Here is a 15,114-nt window from a genome sequence, read left to right as displayed (position 1 = left end):
AGTTAAAGTCAATAGATACATGGTCCAGGTTGGTTCTGGGTTTCCGGGTCGGGTCATGGATTAGGCAGCAAAGCCATTGACGTCACACTATGATGTGTCACTGACGTGGACTAGGGCTTGCGTGGCTGATGATGTGGCATGCTGACGTGGAGTGATGACGTCATCAGTGATATCAAATGACATTAGCAAGAGTTCTTCGGCGTGTGGCAGCAGTGTGCGATGACCACAGGCATGTGGAGGAGAAGCTAGAAAACCAAGCAGTGCATAGGGCGCATGCTTCATCGGTTGAAAGCAAGATTTCTTCTATAGGTAGATCGGTGGCCGACATGGCTTGCACATGAGGAAATTGTGGTAGTGCGTGGGTAGGTTCTGAAGCTATTAGCAACGTGTGTTGGTGTGTGAGGCTGTCGTTGGGGGCTGAGTTTCTGGGTTTTTGTCACGGGAGTTCATGGAGCACGTTTGTGGTGTTGGTTTCATTAGGTGAAGCTTGGATTTGCACAGATTTGAAAATTTATGTCACGGCTTTGCTTGAGTTTGTGGATCTTGGACATAGCATTGAGCCACGGTAGCTACGAGATGCCGTGCAGTCTAGATCCAATAGAGAAGCATGTGTGACTTCTAATGGTGGTGTGCATGTGATATTTTTCTTTGCTTGCTAGAGATGTTTTGTTTAATGCCAAGAACGAAGTTTGGCTCTGATACTATGTTAAATATATTGGCAACGTGAAGTGTTATACTATGTTGTATATGCTAGAGTGGATGCGGAAGAAAAGCATAAAATAAGAACACTGATAACACGAGAGTTACGTGGTTCAGCCTTGTTGGCTTACATCCACGGAGGAATCCCTTAAAAGCTACATCTTTATTATGTAAGAGTGTAGTTAATAATCTATGTTACAATGAGCCCTAATATGAGTATATATAGGTGACTAAATCCTAGACTATTAGTACAAGTAGGACTGAGCTTGGGCCTATTACATTGGACTAATATGTTTAATATATCTCTAACAACAACAAAGCTAACTTTTTTCAAGGGTCAAAATCCTTGAAAAATGTATTAAAAAACCTCAAGAAAAATTATTTTAAAATTTTAATCGACCCTTGATAACCTTTGAAACTTATACCATCGAAAATGATATTTTGAAGGCCTTCGTGGCCCTTAAAATAGGTGATTTATCTTATTTTAAGGGTCAAGAGGCCTTTAAATAACCTTATTTACCAATGGTTAAAAAATTTACATGTACAATCCTTGATAAATAAGGTCTTATTTAAGGGTCTCTTGACTTTCAAAATAAGCTTAAAAAAAAAAAAAAAAAAAACACAATCATGCTTATCAAAAGTCCAATGTATAGAACAAAATACATCAAAAGTCCAATGTATACAAACAAATACATTAAAGTCCAATGTACTATAACTAAATACAAATATAGAAGATAAATTCATTTAGCTGAAGAACTAGATTAACAGTTTTCTAAGCCATAATTCACCATCCTTATTATAAACATAAGATATTGCCCAAGTGTTTTGTTTTGAACAGTCACGTCAAATAAGTGCATCAACTAGATCCTTAGAAGCTCGTCAAAAGGATCTTAAAGACAAAGAGAATCTAGTACTTCTCCCATGCTATAGATCTGAAATCACTACATTTAATAGATATTAGTTACTACACACTAGAAGAAAACTTTCTATTTTCAATGGTTGAAATCGTCAAAAAAAAGTATTTTTGATAGTTTAAGTGACTGTTGAGAACCACCACTAAAAATTATGTTGAAACTTTTTTTCTATACCCTATGTGATTGTTGGAAAATGTGATTCACCTTTATCAACAATTATTAAATGTCAAAATATTATTAAAAACCATTGAAACATATATTGTCTTGAGATAAATTTCAACAGTTTGAAGCTGTTGAAATAAGTATTTAAAAAAAAATAATAAAATAAAAAAACCTAATTTGGATGCAATCCTTCACATGATCAAAATTTAATAACTTGATTCAAAATATAAACATAAACACAATTGTGCAACTCCAAATTAAACTCCATTCTTATATAAAAACTAAAGCACCAGTCTAATTTTTAAGTATTCAAATAGTTTCAAGTTTTCAAAATGGCTAATTAAAAAAATAAAAAAATTGAAAACTACTGTGCTCCATCAATTATCCTCAAGTAACAGATATATGGAGAAGTGCCACTTCCCAACAAGAAGGCCAGGATCATGACAAAAGCTAGTATCGTTGAAAAAAAGATTATGCATCCTATCTTCATGTACTTACCCGTAGAGGACACCCCATCCCTCCAATATTTTCCTTACTCCATAAAGCACATACTTCCACTTTAACAAGTGCATAACCACCCAATTAAAAAATATTTAATTCTCTATAAAATTTCACAAGATAATAATTTCCACATGTAGTAATACCTTCTAGTCCTTATTGCTCCATAAATTCACAAGATAGTTCCTATCATCATCCGCCATGTTAGGTGGCAAAATTTCTAGTGCCTCCTTAGGATCCTCCTCATATGGCTTAAACCAATTTTTATTTAAGAAGCTTCAGTCATTTTTGTATGACCTATTCATTTGCCGCCAAACAAGAGTCTCTTGACCCTCAACAATGAAGCGTTCCTAAAAACTGAAAACTAATAAGGATTACATTTGTTCATTATAAAGTAAACTTTTATTTCAAAACACTTCTATATAACACACCAATATATAATCAAATAGCATTCTTTTGTTTTGATAAGGCATCTCTCTCCAATCTTTGACTTGTAAAGGTACCATACTATTCCGTCTAACAAGGGCAATACACTCCAATTTGAATACTGTAAAGTATTTCTCTATTGGTCTTCCCTTTTGCCATATGATTGGGAACCTTTCCTTTGCAAAAAATTCTGCAAATTTTAGATTCCGTGTAGCCCTTCGCCCTTTCTTATTTCCTGTGTAGTCAAAACAATTGATAGATACATGTCAACTATAGATGGTTACAAATATTAGAATGGTAATTTGATAAACATGTGAAAAAAATGTAGTGTTTGTTGAGGTACAAATTTTCAGGCCCTAATTTCACTAGCCTACTCACTAAAATACCCATACAAACCCATAAACTATTTTTGGCCCACATAAATATTTCCTACATACTTCCCAACTTGGGCTCCCATTTCCCATATAAGCCCCATAAATTATCTTGGGCCATCTCACAAATATTATCCATTATACTCCACATATTATCCAACTTGGATTTTCACACAAATACTTATCATACCATTACCAAATTGGGCCACAAAATTAAACTATCTTCACAAAAAGGCCCAAACTCATTCACCTTATGGGCAAAACCCAAAAAGCCCAAAAAAACCCTTAAAGCTTGTTGCTACACGACACCTTTATAAGCCCGCTGCTACACGATACTCTTACTAAGTCCATTGCTACACGGAAATATTTTTACAAATTTTCAAAAAACCCAAATACTATTTTGGCACCTATTTATAAAGTCCAAATACTATTTTGGTACCTATTTATAAAAGCCCAATATTATTTTGGCACTTATTTACAAAAGCTCAAATACTACTTTGGCACATATTTATAAAAGCCCAATATTATTTTGGCAACTATTTACAAAAGCCTAAATACCATTTGGCAAAAACAATTACATTATGCTCAAAGCCCAAAACTATTCCTTGACAAAAATATATTTCCATATACTAAAATCCCTAACTTATGGGAAGCATAAAACTACTTACAATACATTACTCATCTACTTCTTCTACAAAAATTATGGAACTATACTTATTTTTCATTAAGAAACTCTAGCTATGAAAGCCACATGTCACTCATGGCAAAACTATTCATTTTGTAGGGATGAACAAGCCTAAAAGCCCAACAACAAGGCCCAACCGAGACAACCAAGCCCATGTGCTACTCCCAGCAACCAAAGTCCACCTGACTAACTAGAATGGTTAGAATAACCACCAACCAAGTTTCAGCACAGCTAAGCTGACAGTTGGGGCCTATTATCGTCATTTTCAACTTGTCAAGTCAGAGTAGAAGAGGACATATGTCCAGCTAAGCCTACACTCTTCTTTGGCAAGCTGATTTTCATGATTACTAATGTGACATAAAGCTTGGATGACAAGACACAAAGCTGTGGAACTACTGCCAGCCATTCTCTCCCTCTTCTCCAACACTATTGGTCAAGGAATTAGGGGCAGCCATGGAAGCTTCTGGAATAGTTTGAAAATAGTTCATTATCATGCCAAAAACGTGTACTTTCTGGTTCATGGACTACGCACATGAACCCAAATGGGAAAACTTAGGGAAATGTGGTTTGGAGGGCATCAAAGGGATCTCTAGCAGAGGGCTTGAAGATTGACACCTAGCTTGGGGTGATACAATCTACCCTGGGAAGCGCTGATTCTAGTAGCAAACAACCAAGATCATTAGCCTGATACATGCTCTAATCCCATCGGCTGAGGATAATCAGCATTTAATACCAAGTCAAAGCTCTAGCTACTATTACCCAAAATATCAAGAACATTCTAAAGCTGAACTTACCACTCTTGGCCAAATCCTAGGAATGATTCTTCAAGGATTTTCTAAAGATTGAGACTAATTTGGCAGAGATTATTTGCTAATTACCCCCTTAAACTTAACTATAGACAGAGCTCTCCACCAATACTTCAACACACACCAATAGAGAAGAACTCTCTCATAAACTTCTCTATTTTCCTCTCTCTAATTTTCTTTGAGCTCTTATAGAGGTTTTGAGCCTCTGAGTTCTTAATTTCAAACTTAAAAACTAAGCTCTTCAGCCCCTAGCTCACAAATAACCCTCACACCTTTACTTGTAAGCTCTTATCCATCCCCAGTAGAAAGTCATAGCAGCTCTACTAAATACACTCTCTCATTACTCATACTACCCGAAATGACTCTCACTACCCACTACATATATTATCTTCATGAGTATACCCTGGCATCATAATAATCTTGCTGCGCTAGCTAGAATCTCTCTCTCCTTTTATCTCACACTAAGCTTTCTCCATTTTTCGTTATAATGGAACCCATAGTGTTTGTTTATTCATTTACTATTAAAGGCTATGATGTAACTATTACTATAGAGTTTTTTTCCTCGTGTTGTTACATTAGAAGATTTTTTCTCGCTAGATCCCATAGATGATGATTTTGGAGACGTGAACACTCTCCTCAATTTGTGAAATAATTAACGGCTAGATGTTTATTTTGTTTTGTCTCATTTAACCTCTGGAATATTTTAATGCTAGAATATTTTACCGTTAAAATATTTACCGTTGTAATATTTTACTGCTGGGCTATTTCTTCATTGTAGTATGCATTTTTGTTGTGCTAACGTGTTTGCTATAGGAAATGTTTTTGGGCCATCCCATAATCCTTGTCAGTCCCAACCTAGGCCTTAGGCATAAAATAAGGCGAATTCTCCAAAACTTCACCAATATCCTTTGGGCTGTGCTTTAAGCCTATCGTTGAATTTCGGTTTAGGCCCCCAACCCAACACAAATCTCATTTGTCAGAAGGAAGACTTTTCTGCCCCTGATAGTGTTTTAGTTACCAACTTGTGAGCCACCACTTTCACTTGTTCCAGACTCTTCTCTTACAATAGCTCTATTATTTCTAGCACTTCCAACTGGCTCTTCTCTTGCCATAGCTCCATCGTTTCTAGCACTTCCAGCTAACTGATCTCTTGCAATAGCTCCATAGTCTCTAGCATTTCTATAGCTCCATAGTCTCTAGCATTTCTAGTTAACTCTTCTCTTGCAATAGCTCCACAGTCTGTAGCACTTCTAGTCGACTCTTCTCTTGCAATAGCTCCATTGTTTCTAGCACTTCCAGGAGACTCTTCTCTTGCCATAACTCTATAGTTTCTATCACTTTTAGCCAACTCTTGTCTTGCAATAGCTCCATAGTTTCTAGCACTTCTAGCCAACTCTTTTCTTGCAATAGCTCCATTGTTTCTAGTAGTTCAACTAACTCTTTTCTTGCAATGACTCCGTAGTTTCTAGCGTTTCTAGCTTATTCTTCTATTGCAAAAGCTTCATTGTTTCCAACACTTCTAGCCATAGGTAGAATTCCTTCAAATTGTCTTATAAAAGGTTAGAGAGAGAGAGAGAGAGAGAGAGAGAGAGAGAGAGAGAGAGAGAGAGAGAGAGAGAGAGAGAGTTGTGCTAACGTGTTTGCTATAGGAAATGTTTTTGGGCCATCCCATAATCCTTGTCAGTCCCAACCTAGGCCAAAGGCATAAATAAGGCGAATTCTCCAAAACTTCACCAATATCCTTTGGGCTGTGCTTTAAGCCTATCGTTGAATTTCGGTTTAGGCCCCCAACCCAACACAAATCTCATTTGTCAGAAGGAAGACTTTTCCGCCCCCGATAGTGTTTTAGTTACCAACTTGTGAGCCACCACTTTCACTTGTTCCAGACTCTTCTCTTACAATAGCTCTATTATTTCTAGCACTTCCAACTGGCTCTTCTCTTGCCATAGCTCCATAGTTTCTAGCACTTCCAGCTAACTGATCTCTTGCAATAGCTCCATAGTCTCTAGCATTTCTATAGCTCCATAGTCTCTAGCATTTCTAGTCAACTCTTCTCTTGCAATAGCTCCACAGTCTGTAGCACTTCTAGTCGACTCTTCTCTTGCAATAGCTCCATTGTTTCTAGCACTTCCAGGAGACTCTTCTCTTGCCATAACTCTATAGTTTCTATCACTTTTAGCCAACTCTTGTCTTGCAATAGCTCCATAGTTTCTAGCACTTCTAGCCAACTCTTTTCTTGCAATAGCTCCATTGTTTCTAGCAGTTCAACTAACTCTTTTCTTGCAATGACTCCGTAGTTTCTAGCGTTTCTAGCTTATTCTTCTATTGCAAAAGCTTCATTGTTTCCAACACTTCTAGCCATAGGTAGAATTCCTTCAAATTGTCTTATAAAAGGTTATAAAGAGAGAGAGAGAGAGAGAGAGAGAGAGAGAGAGAGGTGACTTAAGGGTCTCCATTATTCCTTGCCAAGTAATTCTTAAGTTGAATAGAACTATCATTCTTTTATTGCTTTTAATATTTCAATTAAGAATTCTTGTTTTTCATGTGAATTCCCTAACAATTCTTGCATGCTCTTTCTGGGAAAAGTGAATTCCCTAACAATTCCAACGAGGTTAAAATTGAAGTTAATCCTTATTAAGGCGTCTCTTATTGGGGTTACAATGTTACAGTTTTTGCTCATCTTGCCAAACTCTTTGTATTCAAAATGTCTCTCTCTCTCTCTGTGACTCTTGAGAAACAAGTGCAACTGATGAGAAATAAGTGCAACTGATGGGGTAGGGTTTATGTTTATTTCTTTATTTGATAAAGGGACTCTCTCTCTCTCTCTCTCTCTCTCTCTCTCTCTCTCTCTCTCTCTGTGTGTGTGTGACATACACAATAAAGTAGTCACAATAACTGACAGTGATGAGAAGAAAGGATTGGTTTAGTATTGCTACAATGAAGAAGAGAAAGAGATACCACACCACACCACACTACCTCTATTAGTATTAATTAATAAGAATAATTATTACTCCTACTCTTACCCTATGATCCTTTCTAGTTTAGTTTGAGAGACAACTTTGTTCTGTTTGACAAACCCCAACTAGATTTATGTGGGCCACTGTTACCTTACTTACTTAGGGGGATTGGGCCTATCAAGCATAGTACACAATACAATAAACCTCCACAGTTTATTGTTTAACTACCATAATAGATAAAGCTTCACACAAAATGAGCAAGTCACTTAATATAACTAACACAATAGATCAGGCTTCACACACAATGAGCAAGTTAGTGGAGCAAGAGAATTAGTATGTGCACTACAAATATTGATAATGTAAATGAAGTCAAATTGGCTCAATAAAATACCAAGGTTTCACATTCTCCCAAAAAAAAAAAAAAAAAAAAACTAAGCTTTCAGGACAATAATTTATCTTAGATCCAAATCTCTCTCTCTCTCTCTCTCTCTCTCTCTCTCTCTCTCTCTCTCTCTCTCTCTCTCTCTCTCTCTCTCTCTGTGTGTGTTACTCTTGAGAAACAAGTGCAACTGATGGGGTAGGGTTTATGTTTATTTCTTTATTTGATAAAGGGACTCTCTCTCTCTCTCTCTCTCTCTCTCTCTCTCATACACAATAAAGAAGTAGTCACAATAACTAACAGTGATGAGAAGAAAGGATTGGTTTAGTATTGCTACAATGAAGAAGAGAGAGACACCACACCACACCACACCACCTCCATTAGTATTAATTAATAATAATAATTATTACTCCTACTCTTACCCTATGATCCTTTCTAGTTTAGTTTGAGAGACAACTTTGTTCTGTTTGACAAACCCCAACTAGATTTATGTGGGCCACTGTTACCTTACTTACTTAGGGGGATTGGGCCTATATTAATCAAGCATAGTACACAATACAATAAACCTCCACTGTTTATTGTTTAACTACCATAATAGATAAAGCTTCACACAAAATGAGCAAGTCACTTAATATAACTAACACAATAGATCAAGCTTCACACACAATGAGCAAGAGAATTAGTATGTGCACTACAAATATTGATAATGTAAATGAAGTCAAATTGGCTCAATAAAATACCAAGGTTTCACATTCTCCCAAAAAAAAAAAAACTAAGCTTTCAGGACAATAATTTATCTTAGATCCAAGTAGCTAAAGAATCAAACAGTAATACTCTACATGACCATTTGTAACACATTTAAAACTACCACAACTGATTCTACCCCTAATAGGGGAAAATATTAAAAATTAGGTCCATGCAGCTAAATTTTCAAACAGTAAAACTGTAAATGGCCATCTATAACACAGTTCAGCACCCTGCAAAAAAACATCCCAGCTGCAAGTAATAAATAAAAGAGAAAACAGACAGAAAATAAAGTTGACCCTTTAAATGACGATATTGCAGAAACTGACACTATAAGCATGGATCATTCAAAGGCTTATTGAGTACACATGTAAAGCAAAATGTTAATCAAACAAGAGTAAAGAAGAAGATTTTCAGAAAAGGTGGCAACAAAAAGGGAGTTTTCATCCCAGATGTTTCTTTATAGGGCCTTTCTAAACTCTGAGAGGATGCCTTAGTAAAAAAATGCATGTAAAAGTCAGCAGCTAAAATTGAATAGGAATTCAATAGAAGAAGGTTTAGGATGCAGCTGCAAAGAAGTAGTTCACAGAAATAGAGGGCAATTAGTAACTTTAGATTGAAATTTGACCAAAAGGGATGCAGAGGTCAAGATTTTTGCTTAAATATATTAAGGTTCTCCCAAGCCAATCCTCAACCAACATTCTAATGTAAAAAAATATCTCACAATCAAAGCAATAAGGCAATACCCATTGGTGAATTTCATTTGAAAAGGTGTCAAATTCAAAAGTTCACCTATTTTTTAGGCAGCACATGGCCCTGTTTCAGCTCTAGTGACCATATAGAACTACTACAGATGCAAAATGGCTGCAATAGATCCCTTTTTTATTCCTTCACTCTCTAAAAGTGCCATGATAGCAGCCTAAAGCAAACTCAGGCTCTTCACAGTTTGCAAAGCCCACTATTTTATCCATTCTTTTTCTTTAATATTTATGCACTAATTATGCAATACCTCCTTCCCCAAAAAACTTCTCTTAATTGCAATATATCCTAAGAATGAATCATTCAAACTAGTGGCTGTATTTGACACATGAACTTCCACTATTTTTTAGCTTATTTTCTTCTAATATTCTAAAATTTGACCACATTATCAGCCTCATTCACAATCTGCATTTTTATAAAATTATTGCAGACAATCCAATCCACAATTAGATAAACTTTCTTTTCAAAACAATTAGATGATTTTTTATTTTATTTTATTATTATTATTATTATTATTTTTTACAGAATTATATAGTGTTAAAACAAAATCATTACATATGGACCATGCTTACTTTGTTTTCAGAGAAACCTATTACTATAACCCTCAAAGCTACTCTTTACCACAACTTACATTAATTGTTGGAAAATTTACATAAAACACTCATGAAAAACGCATCAAACTCTGAATTCCAAAAGACCATTGAACATATCCATTGTCCACAAGTTAGTTCCTGAAAATTCCATCTATTTACAACTTAAATCTAAACTATTAAAGCTATAAAATAATTATCCTCCACAAATCTCTTATTCTTTGTATAATTATCCTCTCCACAAATCTCTTATTCTTTGTTTTCTTTTTAATTTATTTTTACTCTCTGGGTAATTTCCACAAGCATTTGACACACATACTCTATGTCTAGACTTGCACAGACCAGGTTGAAGGATAGTAAATGTTTTCTACTTCCAGTCAAGGAGTCTAGCAATGAGAAATACATCAACTTAACGCAGCAGCTAGGAAATATCAATTTAAAAACATATGGCTTTATCAAAAATTATTCTATAGTTGAGGAAGTGTTATGATTGATTTCCTCATCACATCATGATGGGTAAGTTATCTAAATCAGAGTTGCCTAATGCCTAACACTAGTCCTCCTATGAGTAGTCTGCAATTAAAGGAGATATTTGAAGCCAAAATAGACAAATTGAAAAACAAACCTAAACTCAAAAACATTTTGCATTTACATGAAGGAACATCAATGTTTACCTCAAGGAGTAAAAGTCCTATTACACCAAGTACGCCCTGCGCCTCCAACAAACCCAATGGACTCACCAAATAACAAAGATGCAAGTACAGCCACTGTTAAAGATTGAGAGTCAATTATCTAATCATCAAGACTCAATTTCATGTTTAAACTAGCATTTCCATTGGTCAAGAAAGTCAACTTCAATGGCGGTAAATAACAATTCAGCCATTTTAGTGATAAGTAAGAGTAATTGTATAAATTATAGATTTGCTGTTTAATTATACAAGTTATATACAAAAATTCCAAAATCAAAAACAAAACATTTATGCTATCTATGGAAAAACAAAGAAATACAAAATTGAAGGTTAGGTTTTCAAGAAGAAGGTGAAATTGGATTCATCAATGTATAGAAGATACCTAATTAGAGGTTTGGATAGGGAAAAGTGTGAATATATACAAGATTTGGATGTGATTGTACCGACTTCGTGAATCTGAAGCAAAGCAAAATCAACCAAAGTAAAAAACTCTGTTTCGTTGCCAAGAGAATAACAGAAAAACACAAGGAAGAGAGAGAGAGAGAGAGAGAGAGAGAACCTGTGTTTAGGCCGACAGAGATGTGAGCTATGAAAGAGAGCAGGAGCGAGAGTGAGAGAGCCTACCTTAACAATATAGTGTTATACAATACAATATAATAGTGTTCTTGATTTCCAACGTTTTATAACCGTTGATACAAAATTTAATTTATTTTATCTACAGTAGATCAAGTTGTTGATAAAACTATTCTCTCTTTAATCTTTGTTGACCCCTTTTTACCATGGTGCCTAAAGAAAAAACTAAAAACAAATATTTTTAATACTGATTTCAGCAGTTATACTAACTGCGGAAATAAGTATATGAATTTTCTTATTTTTAATTTACAGTTGTAATCAACCGTAGAAAATTAAGCTTTTATTTACATTTTTTATTGACTGTGGATATAAATATGTTGAAAAAACACAAGTTTGTTGTAGTGACATGTGCTCCAAAATCAACATCAAGATGAACAAGAAAAAAATTATGACATGAAAAATGAATTACCTGCTCAAAACCAAGCATAATATTTTCTCACTCTATATCCTTAGTAATCAACAAAGTGGAACTAGCAAGGAGTGCAACCTTGGCCTAAATAAATCACAAAATACCAAGTGAAACATTATCCATATATTACAGTGGAGGTATCAACTTCCACCACCTCAAGATCTGCACACCCCACTTATTTGAACATCTTAAGCGTTTGTGAAGAGATTTTGATACTTGCCATCTTGCATTTTGAGATTTCCAAGAACTCAAGAGTGGAATCTTTGAACTAAAGTTCTGAAGCAACTCAAGTGTCCTGTTACTAAGCCCAACTAGTTCATGTCTTTCAAATTTTTACAAGCTTCCAAGTAAATATCACAATGCAAATTCACTTATTGCAATTGGTAGTAATCCTTACTACAGTAGCAAAAGGTTTGTAAGCTTGGCGCTTTAATTTCAATCGTGGAAACCTTCTTCTAGCATATACATGAAGCAGGTTAAGCCGAGGAAGATTTGACACCTTTAAATGTTTGAAACCATGACAACTTATTAGTTTAAAATCCTCAATCAAAGGGCATCTTTGTGTCAGATTCTGAATTACTTGCTCATTAGACAAACATTATTCAAAACCCAAATTTTTAGATGGCAAAATTTGAACTCATTACAAGGCTCTAACTTGCAAAATTTTAATCGGAGCTCAGTTATTGTTTTGGCCTCAAGCACTACCTGAGGTAAACTATAATATATCTGTTTTCCAGATTTCTTTTCATCACTAAAATGTATTATTGACAAGAAGAGACCCAGTGCCTTGACTTTTCTCTCAGTTGCAATGGTTAACCATTCAAGATTCAACAACACAAGGCAACAACAACTCCTTGTCATGGTAGGAGTAAACAAATTGAAGCAATAAACAAATCCAATTAGCTTCAGATTCAAATCCAGACAACCAAAAAAAAAAAAAAAAACAAAAGCATTAAAAACCACTCATGCTGGGTGAAAATCCAATTCAAACACACCCCACAAGTGACTAGCTTGAGTTGATCTTCATATCTTAGTGATCACTACTAGATTGAGCTAACTGCAAGGTGATATAACTCAACATTTGCATCATCATATTGTCATAATGTGCTCTTTGTTTTGCCATTTAACTAGCTTCTTGTTCCTCAAAACGTCTTCTTAGTTCTGCCATTTGAATAGCTTGTTGTTCGAGCATGCTTTTGAGGTGCTTTACTTCCTCTTTCAATTCTGCATCAGCCTCTAGACATTTGTGTTTAGATTCTAGATGTTTGTGTTCAGATTCATGGAGTCGCTTCTTAAGATCATGCATTCTAGATGAGTAGGAACCCCATAACTTGGTAGGAGTGACTCTAGCCCCATAGCATCGAACTCGTCCCTGACGCTCAGGTCCAAACACCTCCACAAACACTTGGTCTTGAGATATTCGCAATGCCCCCTCATTCACTTAAGTAGTACGATTCCTCAATGCCATCTAAAAAGAAAAGTAACAGTATAACTTGCAACAAAACCACATAAAAATATACTAGCTATATTAATATAATTAGAAGATTTTATACCAATGCATCTTGTGTTGGTTCATTTACTGCTTGCCCATTACCTTGCACATGGGTGATGTCAAATAATTCAATTCTACTAGGGTTATGACTTGTCTTCTCTTTCTACCATTTGACAAAACAAATAGAAAGCATATGGTAATTAAGTATTGAGGATGAATAATGTGAGGAAACATGTTGTAGTCACAACTAGAACATAAACATAAAAAGTATTTACTAATTTAACACAGTAATTACTATTCTAATAGTGATAGTAATAGATAGAAAAACAAAATCAAGAAACATGTTGCAGTCACACAGATCAAAGGCATGTTCTCATGGGAAACATAAAATTTTCTTTGTAAGGAATTAGGCTACTTATTTAACACCAATAAGACTCTATTTCTTCTCCAGAAACTCAAACAACTCTGTAAGTATATCTGTTTTATACTAGTCTTCTTGGTATAGACATTAGAGTCAAACTATGCTAGTTCAATCCATGAGGATATTTGATATATCCCAATCAAAATGCGTAGGACAAGTAGCAGTGATAGTGAGACATGATAAGGATTATGTAAAGTGTAAACAAAGCTAGATGCATTTGGTTTTTGGGGTGATGTTACATCATTTATAATCAAGCAGAGGCCCACTTCTTGACAAGTATATGTTAGGTGAATGATGCAATTGTTTGGTAGTGATATAAGATTAAAATATCATTGCCATATACCTCCCCCGCACTGCGTTGTTGGAAACCTTTTGAACAAGAAGTGTGGATAACATCATTTTTGTCCCGATTTTCCTTGTTTTTCAAAAACATGTCCTATATTTAAGTATGATAAGTTAGTCCCATAAACCAACAAATCCACAATACAATAGTTAAGAATAAATTTGATAATAAATTATTTGTAATGGTACCATATAATCTTGCTTGCTCCACAAATCCACAAGACAATTCCAATCATCCTTCTCTAGTCTGGATGGAAAATTTGTTCGTTCCTCTTTTGTTGCTTCACCATATGGCTTAAAGCACGTTTTTTAGGGAGTCACAATACTTTGAGTAAGAACTACCCATTTGTCGCTAAACCTCTTGCTCTCAACCCTCAACTTTGAAATACTCCTACAATAGAATCAAACATAAATACACAAATAAGAATATCATAAACATCATAGAAGCTGCTACTAGATTTTATTATACTACTTACCAATACTTTATCAAAAAGCTTCATTTTGTTGATATAGGGCACTTTTTTCCAATCTGTGAAATTTAGAGGTACATTTTGTTGTGCCCTAACAAGTTGTGTACATTCATTTATTAAATCATGAGCATGAGGTCCTACAAGTCTTCCATTCAACCAATCAATCTCATATTTTTCCCCTCCCTTAAACTCTTTGGCCAATTTAAGATTCCGAGTAGGCCCTCGCCCTTTCTTCTTCTTTATGGGGAGAAAAATAAAAATAAAGATCACTCTAACTTACTTGAATAGTATCTTCAATATAGGATTAAAAAACTTGAAAGCATAATTTAAAACTTACCATGATGGGCTAGATCATTTCTACTTCCATTAGCACCACTTGTGCCAACTCCTCCATTGCTACCTCTATTTGCCAATAATAGAAGTCCTTGCTTTGATCAATCCAATATATTTTAACACTATTCATCATATGCATATTTAATTAGTTTAGTCATTGCACGCATATTACTATATAAATCAAACATATGCATAAATACACAATATAAAACAAATGAACATGAAACTATTTAGGTAAGTCAAGAACATAACTTTCAATATAACATACAAACTTAACACTCATTTCTGTTGGAATTTTCCTTCCAATATAACGTACAATTTTTTCCACAAGCATC

At 34.9% G+C, this 15,114-nt stretch overlaps 2 long non-coding RNA genes across 2 annotated transcripts; both read right to left on the bottom strand.

Moving 5' to 3' along the window:
• Positions 1 to 2,357: 2,357 nt before the first annotated feature.
• On the bottom strand, positions 2,358 to 11,346 carry LOC111995826 (uncharacterized). Its single transcript, XR_010628250.1, has 4 exons — positions 11,239 to 11,346; positions 11,062 to 11,135; positions 10,665 to 10,757; positions 2,358 to 2,934 (listed from the first exon to the last, which is right to left on the bottom strand). It is a non-coding gene; the product is annotated as an uncharacterized LOC111995826 (long non-coding RNA).
• A 1,424-nt stretch (positions 11,347 to 12,770) lies between these two features.
• LOC136066787 (uncharacterized) lies at positions 12,771 to 14,791 on the bottom strand. The gene is made up of 4 exons (XR_010628270.1): positions 14,453 to 14,791; positions 14,166 to 14,367; positions 13,978 to 14,070; positions 12,771 to 13,189 (listed from the first exon to the last, which is right to left on the bottom strand). It is a non-coding gene; the product is annotated as an uncharacterized LOC136066787 (long non-coding RNA).
• Between the last annotated feature and the right edge of the window lie 323 nt (positions 14,792 to 15,114).

The sequence above is a fragment of the Quercus suber genome, unplaced genomic scaffold (assembly GCF_002906115.3).
Source record: "Quercus suber isolate HL8 unplaced genomic scaffold, Cork oak 2.0 scaffold_46, whole genome shotgun sequence".
NCBI classification, from domain to species: domain Eukaryota; kingdom Viridiplantae; phylum Streptophyta; class Magnoliopsida; order Fagales; family Fagaceae; genus Quercus; species Quercus suber.
Note: the sequence above shows the minus strand (reverse complement) of the source record. Positions and strands in the feature narration are given on the sequence as shown.